Source organism: Dendrobium catenatum, unplaced genomic scaffold (assembly GCF_001605985.2).
Source record: "Dendrobium catenatum unplaced genomic scaffold, ASM160598v2 original_scaffold_61322, whole genome shotgun sequence".
In the NCBI taxonomy this organism is placed as follows: domain Eukaryota; kingdom Viridiplantae; phylum Streptophyta; class Magnoliopsida; order Asparagales; family Orchidaceae; genus Dendrobium; species Dendrobium catenatum.
This window is the reverse complement of record NW_021379772.1, coordinates 1510471-1522557: the sequence shown is the minus strand read 5'-3', so window position 1 is coordinate 1522557 and position 12087 is coordinate 1510471. Positions and strand designations below refer to the sequence as shown.

General features: G+C 36.3%; 1 protein-coding gene across 2 annotated transcripts in view; it reads right to left on the bottom strand.

Annotated features, from left to right (window-relative positions):
- Nucleotides 1-9475, bottom strand: part of LOC110112958 — a 28889-nt gene extending 19414 nt beyond the window's left edge. Inside the window, exon 1 of one of the 2 annotated variants that reach the window (XM_020845365.2) lies at nt 9292-9475. The gene's annotated coding sequence lies outside the window, so the exon portion shown is untranslated. The remainder of the gene's footprint in view (nt 1-9291) is intronic. The other variant, XM_020845364.2, reaches the window with a different exon arrangement.
- Nucleotides 9476-12087: the final 2612 nt, after the last annotated feature.

Here is a 12087-nt window from a genome sequence, read left to right as displayed (position 1 = left end):
CCACCGTCGTTCCGGAGCCGGCAACTCAAACTGGATCGGGTCGGGTCAACCCGGCAACCCGCCGAGTCGGGTCCGGGTTCGATTTTTTTTCCGACCCGTTTGTCTACCCGGGTCGGGTTAGGGTCGACCCGTTTGAACCCGGGTCAGTTCCGGGTTCGACCCGAACCCAACCCGTGACCCGAAATTGACACCCCTAGTTCCCTGGTGATTCGTAACAGAATGATACTAAAAAGAATAATAGCAATGGAATTTCTGCTTTTAACATTGTCAAAGAAATTACACATCCAACTTGCACATTTTACTAATAAAAATTGAAGGTTTCAAACTATTTTCCATTCAGAAAATGCAAGACGAACCCAACAAAAGTAGACAACCTCAACCCAAATAAAGTTATTGACAAAATGAAATGAAATTAGGACGGCAAATGAAACCTTAAGCCCTCCACACCAGAATAAGTGATTTACGCTCGCTTCTTTACATAAATGGTAACTGCAGTTTTCATGTTCAGCTCGTCTTCAAGTTTACCAATTTCTTTATAAGGTGAATCTTATAGCTATAAATAATTTTCTCAATTTAAATAATTTAGAAAACAAATGTGTGAAGCATGTGGTATAGATTAAACAATAGGTACCTTATACCTCGATCTAGGTGAATAATATATTTTTTAAGTTTTGCAAGGCTCTTTTGAGGAAAATAAAAAATAAAAAATTCTCTGTTAAGTTATATATAAATATAAAATCAATTAAACTGGAATTTTAAACTAGAAATCAGATGGTTCGTTCTTTTACATGTTTTAATTCTCATTTCGACCAATAAGAAAATTAAATACCAAAAAGATGGGAATTAAAACAAAGATTGGATATGGTTCATATGGTTTATTAATCTCCTTCAAGCATATTTCAAATTTCCATAGCAGAGGTTTAACATATTTGTAGTCCATTTGTTTCAATGTCTCAGTTTCGTGCAACAACAGCACATACCTTCCGTATAATATAAGTTGCTAGTAAAGTTCAACTGCAACTACCTAAGTTTTGTAAATGCTCTAGCATACACAAACCCAAGTCCAGTATAATTAGTTTTTACTCTAGAAAGATGAAACCTCTAATTTATATAATTTTTGTTGAAGTCCAAGATGTGTTCTACGATTTCCAGCGAAGGACATGGCCAATTGTACAACATCTGACGGAAACAAAGGAGCCATTCAGTAAACAAAGATTGGAAGACACTTGACTAGATTGCAATTCCTCTCTCTCTCTCTCTCTCTCTCTCTCTCTCTCTCTCTCTCTCTCTCTCTCTCATCCATCCATCTATCTATCAGAATGAGGAAAGATAGAGAGATAGAGAGAAGGAGAGAAAGAAAAAGATTAAGGACTTCCATTGCCATTAAGCCTCTGTTAGGCCAGCCCAAGAGGGGCCGACTGCTTCTATTGAACCGGTCCATAGTGGACTGGTTTACTACTACAGTCGCCGACCCAGCGAATGGAGAGAGAAGGGGTCGGCTGCTCCTATGGGGCCCACATCTTGATTAAAGATTGCTTTGGAGGGAAAAATTTGAATTAGGGCCTGTTTAGAGAATTTGTCTTTATCCTTTGGCTTTAATTAGTTGCTATTGTTAGAATTAGGATTTCATCTTGAATTTGAATCTAAAATTTGAGATCTTCCTTGTGCTTGGGCTCTAGTCACTTGACTAGGGATTTGGAGAGTCGTTTCTTCCTCTCGAATTAAAGAAACTTGTATGATTTGTTGTTTTTCTTCGTTTACTAGTGGAATCTATCGTTTTTCTCTCAGATTTCTACAGTTTTCCTCTAGTTGCCGCTGTCCTGTGCTGTTTTGTCTTCAAAAAACAACAAATTTTCTGTTTGGAGGTGACTATTTCCTATCAGCCTCTCACAATTAACCCTATGTTACCATTTCCCATTTCTTTATCAAGGATAATTCTTGATACAAGGATCAATGTTAATGTCCAGTTGGTTGGCCAAGCCTCAATCATTCTTTTACCCTTTCCTTCTTTTTTGCCATCACTTCTCCACCAGACCTGCATCCTATAATCTTATGTGTCAGCAGCTTAAGAACTCAGAAGCTCAAGTTAAGAGAAATAAGTTGCCAAACAGTCTTATACTTTTCTAACTGCATAAGAGTGACACAGTATCATCTCTGTTCCTATAATAGGCATTTTTGAGGTAGAGAATTTTTACCTCAAGCCAGGGGAACTTACTTTTTGTCTTCTTTATTGAGATATATAGTGCAGAAGGTATTGTTGTAAAAATATAAGAAGAATACTACATTATTCTTATTTCAGTAGGTATAAGAGAGAGATAAATTTATAAGAGATACAATGACAAATTAGAGCGGATAGAATAGAAAGTAATAGCCAGCCATAAGAAAGAATTGGAAAAACAGTAAACACAAATGTAGTGATATATATATATATATATATATATATATATATATATATATAGCTCGTTACATAAAAATAAGTTACTAGAGCAACTGGGGGCCACTAATTAATGGCAAGGACATGTTGTTTATTGCTATAATGAGACTTTTCATTTTTTTTTTCTTAATATTTGTCTGTCTCTTTTAAAGATCTGCTAGAAATAGTTCCTCACTTCAAATCTTCTAGAAATGGCTCCCAACTTCAGATCTTCAAGAAATGGTTCCTAATTTCTCCCAGTTGGTTTAATACTTTCCAAACCAACGCAAGATTGTTTCCCGCCAGCAACCAATACTCTAGAACTATTCCCTAATTTGATGGAGAGATGTCTAGAATCTTGAATGAGCTCATTATTTCTGCACTTCCTCTAAAGATAAGAGTATATATTGATCAACTTGGAAATAAGTGTATCCAATTGTATTTCCTTAAGACCTTAGTAAGAATATCAGTAATTTGATGTCCTATTAAAGTTTGACAATGATATTTACTCGTTCAATTTTCTCCTTTATAAAGTATGTCAATATCAATGAGTTTAGTCCTATATAGAGTTCTTAAAAATACTAATAGTATCTTAATTATCACACCTCATTATCATTAATGCTAGTGTGGGAACTTCTAAATCATCAAGAAAATGCTTAAGCTACATACCTTCACAAATTCCATGCCATGGCCCTAACATCATTAATGCTCCCAACAATGAAAGATTATTTTTCACTTTTCTTTGTGACATTTTTTCAATAAAAATGAGTAATAATTAGATATGGATTTACGATTAGTTACAAATTCAACCCAATCAACATCAATGAAAATTTCTATACTTACGTTAGTTTGTTTCTTCAAGAAAAACCCTTTTCCAAGTTTTTTTCTTCTGATACCTTTGTATTTTATATACAACATGAATGTGCTCCTTTGCAGGATTTATTGTCCTCCGTATGCATCCCCCATTCAATTAAAACTGAGCGTAACAAGAACAACAAACAACGAATGTGACTCATTTGAAACAGGTTTAAAACATCTTGACTGTAGTCAAAATCACTGAACATCATCTATTCACCCAATGTACTGCATCAACAAGTCTAAAATATTGAAATTATCAAAGAAGTACCCCTCAAGCTCAACTCAACCGATCACGATGAAAATGGTGAACAATGGATGTGATATCATGTTAAATCGCTCAATCATCACCTGTTTCACAAAATGGATTGTGTCGATGCTGCCAAAATATTGAAAATACCCAAAAATGATTATTGGTATTGCCAAATAGCCATATGATAAAAAATAATAAACTATGGATGTGACGTCACGCAAAAGTCATTTGAATGTTGCCTATTGGTAAAACAAACTAGGCCAAGCCATCCAGAATGTCAAAATTAATTGAAAAGGACACCCATATTACATAGTGGCACAAAGGCAAAACACCCTCTATCTTTTTATCTTTAACACTTACAATTCTTTGTCTCTCTACCTCACCCCCTCAATTTCTCTCTAAATTGATAGAGGAAAACTTACAATCTCTCTTCCACTCTCTCACTAGCTTTCTCTTCCACTTTCTTCCTCTAAATCTCTCTCTCTCTTCTTTTAAAAAAATAAAAAGTAAAGAGAAAATAAAAAATCTTTTTGGTGCATTCGAGCTCCCCGCAAATTCTCTTGCCGCCTCGTTATTGTCTTTGACGTCTCGCAGGTATTAAAAAATAAAACTCTAAAAACTCACAAAATCTCGAGTGTAACACTTTTGGTAAGAAGTGTAGTTGATGAAGTGGGTAGTAGAGCGTGTCATGTGATATTTGGCTCCTGAGCCAACAATCCATAAACCTTTCAAATAATTTCTAGAGGCACTTAATCCACTTGATATAGTAAACTTACCTGAAAGTGCAAGAGAAGAAGATGAAGGTGGTTTTTCAAGGAATATCATGAGTTGTTTTAGCTTACCAATATCTTCTATATTGAGCTCTCTGAAGCTGCACATCATTTATGGGTGTTAGCTTATGATGTCCCCTTTTAACCACTTCTTTGGTTTCACTTCTTACCAAGGTTTAAAATTGCGTAAATAAGCCTCGAGGCGGTTTTTGTCCGTGAGGCGAGGCGTAAGCCTCGAGGCGGTCTGAGGCGTAAGCCTCACGGACACAGAATTGCGTAAATTAAAAATTAAGGATTATAGCAGGAAAATAATAGCAATATTGTACCTTACAATAAAAACATCTAAATGATATATGAAAATCGAAAATCACACAAAATAACCATGATCCCTAATGAAAGAATAAAAAATCACACAAAATAATTCAAAAAAATCTAAAACCTTAGAATTTCTTTCACTTCAAAAATCTAACCAAAAACTAAAAAAAAATACATAAAATCGTTTGTGGACTTCTCCTACAAGGCGGCCGGACACTTCAAGTTCGCCAGAGAGAGGCGGCGCCGGCGGGAGAGGCGGCGGGAAGGGTGGCCGACCATGCGGGAGGGGCTTTGTTTCTCGAACAGGAGCTTGCGGGCGGAGCTTTATCGGGAAAAGCCTGGGACGAACGAGTGTAGGGAAAAAAATGAGTCATTTTAAGTAGGGTGGGGCCAACGGGTGAGGCGTACGCCTCACCCATTATTGCGCAATTGTGCCATTGAGGTGCGCCTCACACAGGGTGAGGCGTACGCCTCATTCAAGCTCCAAATTGTGTGCGCCTCGAGGCGCCTTTGGGAAGAATTGCGCAAAGGCGCGCCTCTCGTTGCTTAATTTTAAACAGAGCTTCTTACTTTAAGGCTTTCTATGTAACTTCAAGCATGTCACCTTTGTGTGTCTTGGTTTCTTGCAATAGTTTCACCAAAGAGAGTCTTTGTCTTTAGATTTTGGGGAATCCTTACCTATTTCCTTCCATGAACGCCTCTTTGGTAGTCATCATTGTTGAACCTTCAACAACCTTTGGTTTCAACATTACCCTGCGCCGGCTTTCCTCAACACGAATGAGAGAAATGATCGCATTTAGTGAATATGTCCCCTCTTTGCCAAAGATTTGAACTCTAACTTGATCAAACTCCGTATTTAATCCTACAAGAAATTCATACGCTCTAAATTTGTCAATAAAGCATTTTAGGATAATTACATCTTCTGGACACTTGATATTTATTGATTTAGAAAAAGCATATGATAAAGTTCCAAGAGAAGTGCTATGGAGAGTTCTTGAAAAGAAAGGAGTCAATAATGCTTATATTCAAATCATTAAAGATATGTATGCAGGAGCTATTACTTGTGTTCAAACACAAGGTGGATTGACCAAGTATTTTCCTATTTCGGTTGGGTTACATCAAGGATCAGCCTTAAGCCCATATCTTTTTGCTTTAGTCATGGATGTTCTCACTAGACATTTGCAAGAGGATGTACCTTGGTGTATGCTTTTTGCTGATGATATTCTTCTTGTTGATAAGACTAGATAGGGAGTTGAAGGTAAACTTGAATTATGGAGGTCAACATTAGAGACTAAAGGTTTTCGCTTGAGTAGATCAAAAACGGAATATATGGAGTGTAATTTTAGTAGTAATAGACCTAGTGAGGGGATTGTGACTTTGGGCGATCAAGTCATTAATAAGAGTACACGTTTTAGATATCTTGGATCTATTGTTCAGAGTGATGGTGAAATAGATGGGGATATTATCAACAGAATTCAAGTTGGATGGTTGAAGTGGAGGAAGCATCGGACTTGTTATGTGATAGAAATGACCCCTCAAACTTAAGGGAAATTCTATAAGATGGTGTGAGGCCTGCCATCTTTATGGTGCCGAATGTTGGCCATTAAAAGAGAAGCATAAACTAAGTTAAGTTGTGGCGGAGATGAGATACTCAGAGTGGATGAGTGGCTTTACCCTTAGAGATAGGATACGAAATGAGCATTATCGTGAAAAGGTTAGAGTAGCTCCAGTAGAAGATAGATTAGAGAGGATCGCCTTAGATGGTTTGGTCACATAAAACGACGGCCTTGCGATGACCCGCGTTAGGAGAGTATAGAGGTATTAGATTGACTTATGTTAGAAAAGTAGGGGTAGACCTAAAAAGACTTTTTGGTTAGAAAATATTAGGAATGACCTTTCTTTATTAGATTAACGAGAAATTTGACTTTTAATAGGACAATGGAGAAAAAGGATTCATGTAGCCAACCCCACGTAGTGGGATAAAGGCTTAATGTTGTTGTTGTTGTTGTTGTTGTACATCTTCCGGACACTTGGTCTCTATGCATCTGTAGTGATCAAGATCTTGCCACAAACTTTGAGAGTGTGGCATATTCAGTCACAACCTTTCTTCCTAGTTTTGTGCTTCTCACTTTAACTTTAATTTCAAAAATATGTGTAGCATCCCAAGTTTTTGAGAAGATTTGTTCAACGGCATCCCATATGTCTGTTACAGTAGATAGGAACATGAAAGTACCACTAATTTTTGGAGTCATGAAATTTCACAACTATGATATGATCATGGAGTCTACTTCATTACATGCCCAAAAATGAGGATCTTCTTATTTTGTTCCTACCCCAAATAGTTTATTCATCTTTTCTTCCCCTTTCAAGTATGTCTTCACAAATTGAGACCACTTCAAGTAATTCTTCTCATTTAAGCGATTGGACTGTTGCATATTTTAGAGATCTCATCTTCCTTGGTACACCATCGAGTCCTCCATAAGACTTTGGGAGGAATTAACTTCAGACATTGCGGTGGCAAAAGTACTGATGAAGGTTATATTAATCAAACTAGGAAGGTGCAGGGCAGCAATGAAGGTTGTTTGGTTATAGGAGTAGTAGCAACAACACTAGAAAGCTAGCAATGAAGGCATGGCACCAGAGGAAACCTTGATTCTTCCTTTTAGATGCAAACAGAGAGACTTCTGCTTCCAAACGTTTGATTTAACTCCTAAGCACGCGAGAATACTTCACCAACTCAGTCGAACTCGCTCCCTCTCTTGTCCCGTATGTGCACAAGGGAGGTCACAGGTACGGAAATAAGGATTGCTAAGTTCTTAGTCCCTTGCAGGAGTTTGGCCCTTCCCAAGCACATGCACGAAAAATACTCATATGCTTGATTCTGCTTCTGAATAGGCAAGAATGCATGCAAAAGAGGCTTGACCCCATTCAAAATGAAGGCCGCTTGCTCCTCTCCACTTCCTATGATTCAGGAATCGAAGACGCCAAGGTTCATCCTCTCTATACTCAAGAAGATCTGGCAACGACAACCATAATAAAGGCCTGTGGTGGGACTCAAGGATATATATCTCCTTATGCTCTGATACCATGTTAAATTCAGATATAATTGGATAGAGAAAAGACTTGATTTATTGCACAAAATTATCCCTATTTATATAGCCATACAAGATATCTTAATAAAGAAATAAATAATTGAATCATGCATAATTGCCCTAATATAATTCTTCCTAAATCAGACACCCAAATATGGAAGGAGATTGACATGATCCAATTAGCCTCTCATGGATCCCGATCCTGGCTATGGGATCAAGTGTCAAGGGACGACTGAGATTTAACATGTATCATACACCTAGCTCTCCTATTTGGCAATTGTTAAAATCCTAATTGCGCACATAGTTTGAGATTTATTTTATTGTTAGGGCAATTTATTGATTGTCCACCCTTATTTCATAGATTGCAATACAATTTATGAAAAAATTGTGCACTAACATTTTGTTTAAATCCATTGATCCTAAATCTTTTAAATTTTCTAATTATAAGTGGAAAATTTTACTTTCTCTATACAAATGAGTGTAAAACAAGTGTGTGAAAGATGACTGATCAATTCCAATAAAAGGAAAAGACTTGCCAACAAGTGGCTTAACAGAAAGAAATAGGCAAACTCTTTTATACAAATGCAATTACTCACTACTAGTATAGAAATTGTAAATCACAAGAAAATCTCAAGGGACTGAAGAAAATGGTTTATCCAACCCTTTAATCAAGCTAATTGTCCAACAACCATAGGACCAGTTTGGTTAAAGGTAGATTTTTTGTAAATCTGGATTTGACAAATCCAATTCAAGTAGGATTTAATAGAATTTGGTAATTATAGAACTGTTTGGTTGCCCAATTCTTAAATCCAATCAAACCTCAAGCTTTTTTGGTTCATATAAAACAATTTAGAGGATTTAAGGAAAATTAGCAAATTGCATTGATGTAAATTTCATAAATCCCAGTATTACTAGGATTTGATAAATCCTGAATTTGATCCAAGATTTATCAAATTTTGCTAAATCCAATATTCACTTTTGGCGGGATTTAAAAATCACTTATAATGGTTTGGGAAAATTTAGGCCAAATCTCACATAAATCCTACTAAGGGGTTGTATGGTGTCCTTTTTTAGGCAAAATTTAAGAAAGACTTAACTTAAATCCTGTCAAATAGAACTTTGGGTATTTTAAATCATACTATTTTAATCAATCTTATTTTAGCCTTGTTTTGGGGTACATATAATATTTTTTAAATCCCACCATTCACGAGATTTAACATATTTAAGGAGTTTACCCTTAAAAATCTTGAATAAAGAAACAAACATCCAAACAGTACAATCTACAACTGACATCAGACTAACAACGGCTATCCAAATCCTCAACACATCTACTCCAAAACATTGATCAGCCCCAAAAACTCCCAATTTTACCAGCTAAACTGGTCATATGTGTCTCTTATAAAACAGGATATCAGCAGACAAGCCCCAAGCCGCAAAAAATAGAGAATTCAAACAATGAACTCACTAATCCCACAAGTTGCAGCAGAAATGAAACGCATATGTGAAGAAAGACATAAAAATCACAATTCAGTGAAAAAATGACGAAGAGGAATGAAACAGGATAGAATCGAAAGCTGAGAATCTGATGAATACCTGGGAACAAAGGACAGGCCCGATAATAGAATGAAGTGATGGCCTGCGAATGGCAACGGCTTTAGGATTTAAATCGACGAGGCCTCCTCCGCTCATTTTCTTCTGGGGGTAGCATTCCTAGTCATTTGCATTCGATTGTCTTCCTCGACGAGGTTTAGATTCCTTGGCAGGAAGTTCGGACTTGAAAAGCCCGGGGTCCGCCAAATTATTAATCATCTTTGAGGGCATTTATATAAATAAATAGATTTTGAATGTTGTCTATGTAATTTTTTTCTATCATTAATTTTATTTATATTAATAACACTTTAATAGTTTTGGGCATAACAAATTATTCTTCCGTATTTTTTTATTAACTTTAAAAAACTATTATAATATACATATCACAAAATTTTTTATTTATTTATATTTTAAATAACTAGAATTTAATATTTATTAATATAGCACATAATATCTAAATCATATTAAAATATATGCTTGAAATTGTATAACACGCTTTAAATGAGTTAATATTAAATAAAAATTAATATAATTTAAAAATTAGAAGATCGTGTGTGTGTGTATCTATAATATATATTTAAGAATTATAAATCCCATTTATCTTTTGCTGGTTAAGTATTAATTTATTAAATAATCAAATATGATATTATATAAATAAAATATAATTATTTTAATTAAATAAAATGTATACTTTTATAATTTGATTGATGAAATGTATATAATTTGAATTTAATTTTACATAAATATAAAAATAAATTTGGTTTTAACACAGATATATATATATATATATATATATATATATATATATATATATATTATATTTATTGTTGTTCATCAATTAGGTATTGCTCTATTTTAAATAATCGATTTTGATTTCTATAAGTAATTTTTCAAATTGAAATGATAAAATGAATAATATGTCTCATATTAATGCATGTATTTGTTCAAATATTTCTATTTATATTTATTTCGGCCATTTGTGTTTTAAAATTGATATGACTCTAAAAAATTCATATGATTTGCATGAATCTCGAGGCAATTTTTGAAATTAAAATCTTGATCATATGCACATTCATTTTACGTGTTTATGATCATTCTAGCCGCTCGAACGAGATAAATCCAACAAGCTCAAGGTCACTCAATTTCAACATCATTAAGGCACTTAAATACTAAAAAAAAACACTTCAAATCAAGGAGAATGGATATGAACCATGTCATGGAGTTTTTGGATTTTAATTTAATTATTCAAATGTTAATCTAAAAAAGCTATAAATTGAACTTATTCTATACATGAAGGGAGAGACCCAATAGCTATGAGTAGGGGTGTCAATTTCTGGGTACGGTGTTGGTGTTGGTGTTTGAACCCGAAAATTGACCCGGGTTCAGAAGTCGACTTTAACATCCGATCCCGGGTAGGAAAACGGGTCGGAAATCCGAACCTCACGAACCCGGCAGGTTGCCGGTTGACCGACACGGACGCAACGGACGAGTGCATGGGTGCGCGCGGGCAGCAGGCGCGAGGCGAGCGGGCGCGGTGCGGCGCCGGTGAGTCGGGCGAGCGGGTGCGTACGCGCGGGCGGCCTCATTACGCTTGACGGACGGCGTGCACCTGGGCGGCCAGCCGGGGCAGGGTCGCGGGCAGCGGGCAGGGTCGCGAGCAGGTCTGTTCAAAAGGGTTGGCGGGTGGACCCGGCAACCCGCCGGGTCAACCCGAACTCGACCGCGTTTTTCAAACGGGTCAAATTCATGAACCTGAACCCGACCTGATTTTCGTTTGGGTCGGGTTTTCGTGTCGTGTCAAATATTGACACCCTAGCTATGAGAATTAAGAACTCTCTAGCATTTTCTAGCTTTGTCGAATACCACCGCTAGCAATCGACGTCATCTCCAGATTCCTATCAAGATTTAACCTCATTATTAGGTATTAACTATCTACTTATGAACATCATACTTTTGTAATTTTATAGAGAAATCAAGCTCTGTTATTGGTGTTAACTGTCTACTTATGGACACTTAATTTTATAATCCTCATAGAAAAAAATTTCAGATATTTGTTCTCAGTACTAATCATATCTTCAACTGTGAGGAATGGATGATTTTATATCACCACTATATAATGAATTTTTATACTGGGCCAGACATTGTGCTTTTATCCCCTTTTCAGTTTTCTAGTCTTAATTATTTTACTTGTGCGTATCAAATTTTTATATACACGTGAAATGTACATTCCACTGACTCAAATTTATTAGCATGTAACAAAAGTTCATTTTGATGAAACTACTGTTAAAATACCTATCCTTATATAATTATATTTCGCTCGAAAAATAAAGAAACATCATTTATAGTTCTTTTTATATGCATATTTTGCTCTTACATTAATGTAAGAAGATTTGAATGAGTAGTCATGAGCAATTTTTTTTTATTTTCAAATAATATTATATACATATGATTGAAATAATTCCTTAATGATAGGGGTGTCAATATTTGACACGACACAAAGACCCGACTCGAACCTAACTCGGAAATTTCGGGTTTGACCCGACTCGATTTCAAAACGGCTGGGTTCGGGTTCCAGAAATTGAACCGTTTAAAAACGGGTCGGGTTCGGGTCGACCAGACGGGTTGCCGGGTAGACACGCGAACCGTTATAAAATGGTGCCCGCACTGCCCAACCTGCCGCAAAGTTGCCCTCCTGCCTAGTGCCAGTGCGCACCGCCGTGCGTGCGCCCACAGCGCACCAGAGCTAGCCCGCGAAACGCAAGCCGCTCTCAGCACGCAGCCCGCTAGCGCCACAGCCCT